The sequence below is a fragment of the Anneissia japonica genome, unplaced genomic scaffold (assembly GCF_011630105.1).
Source record: "Anneissia japonica isolate Jap-2015-1 unplaced genomic scaffold, ASM1163010v1 scaffold376_len1572418_cov194, whole genome shotgun sequence".
NCBI classification, from domain to species: domain Eukaryota; kingdom Metazoa; phylum Echinodermata; class Crinoidea; order Comatulida; family Comatulidae; genus Anneissia; species Anneissia japonica.
This window is the reverse complement of record NW_022741166.1, coordinates 640,438-641,981: the sequence shown is the minus strand read 5'-3', so window position 1 is coordinate 641,981 and position 1,544 is coordinate 640,438. Positions and strand designations below refer to the sequence as shown.

Below are 1,544 nucleotides of genomic sequence, written 5' to 3'. Positions count from 1 at the left end.
TACAGAATTTGATTATTGGGGCCATTTTTACCTACCTGTCATATGGGGCCTTTTTTTCCGGGGCCATTTTTTCCGGGGCCATATTTTCCGGGGCCATTTTTTCCGGGGCCATTTTTTCCGGGGCCATTCTTACCGTACACCGAAGAGAATGATTATGTACTAAATGAGAGTACTGATTTAATCTTATTTATTAACTGTAATCCTAGAACATAATTCAATATAAACTTACATCAGTTTCTTCTCCAGAACCTGTTGCATTGAATCCATGAACTGAACTGATACACTGTTTTGGTAACTATTCCAAAACAAGATAAGAAAGTCTGTTGCTAAGTGAGAATGGCAAACCTTGAATGCATAGTTGGAAGATAGCTAAGTTCACTGTCTGTAACCTAGAATTACAATCACCACAAACTTGTGGTCTGCATAGAGTATCTTGGTCTATGCTTTAGCCTTTAACACAGGCCTATTCTACAAACAGGGGCAGTTAATACATATAGCAAAATCTGACTTAACAATATATATATATAATATAGTTATATATATATAGTTATATATATACGGTTACTGTATATATAAACAAATATTTAAATGTATATAAAGTAAAATACAATGTTTTACAATGTATGTAGAATTAACCATGGCGACTTCGATCAAAAAACATGTCACGTGAGGATATCATTTTGATTGCTGCATGCACATATTGAATACCCCACATATTTTGTGTACTGTACAGCGTACAATGTTGTGTACCCAGTATAGTTTGAATTGAATTGGCCATTGTGTATGTTCTAGTTGTTGATTGGTGTGTGGATTTTGGCTTTTTACGTTGTATAAAAAACATAATTCTGTGCTATAGATGTACATCTGAAAGCATTATTACGGTAAGATTGAAGGTAGATGTTTTTAATAGATATCAGACCAGGAAGTTGCTTATTTCAGTGGTTGCTGCAATCAGCTTTTTTTTTACCTTGTTCACTTTATGAGAATGGAAGGCCATGCATGTGCAGCGCGAGCTAGGAGGGTGGAAGGTAGGAGGAGACATAGAATGTGTGGACATTCTGGCCGGGTGTTGGCTAAACCGTACCCAAACCAACCCGTACCCGTACCCATGCCAACCCGTATCCACTTTGGCAAACCCGTACACAAATTAGGCGACCCGTACCCATGTTTGGTTAACCTGTACACACGTCATTTTGGTGGGAAGCAGGTCATCTCGACCACAAGTCAACTCGGCCACAAGTTATTTATAATTAAAATGAAATGTAAATATTACTCAGTTTTTGCATCCTTTTTCTTCAATATGAAGTACACAGTATATTTTAGTAAAATTCTGATCATCTGGTCGCGCCAGGCAGTTAGTATTCCGTATTCTCTACATACATACAGTACTGCACTAAATGCTAGGCTATGCCTACGCAGGTAAGACAAGTTGGTATTAAACAAACCTATTTAACACCACTATTAAGATCACCACTTCCAAGACTTCCTTATCCAAACCAGCAAACATATCTTTTTGAAAGATTCATTCTTCAAAAATGCCTTCG

The 1,544-nt window shown here is 37.2% G+C and overlaps 1 protein-coding gene across 4 annotated transcripts in view; it reads left to right on the top strand.

The window, feature by feature from the left end:
• The first annotated feature begins 733 nt into the window (after positions 1–733).
• The window catches only part of LOC117118604 (caspase-3-like), a 19,452-nt gene continuing 18,641 nt past the window's right edge, over positions 734–1,544 (top strand). For 3 of the 4 annotated variants that reach the window (XR_004447073.1, XM_033263235.1, XM_033263233.1), the window contains exon 1: positions 734–881. The gene's annotated coding sequence lies outside the window, so the exon portion shown is untranslated. Of the gene's footprint in view, positions 882–920; positions 1,029–1,544 lie in introns of those variants that run through there. The other variant, XM_033263234.1, reaches the window with a different exon arrangement.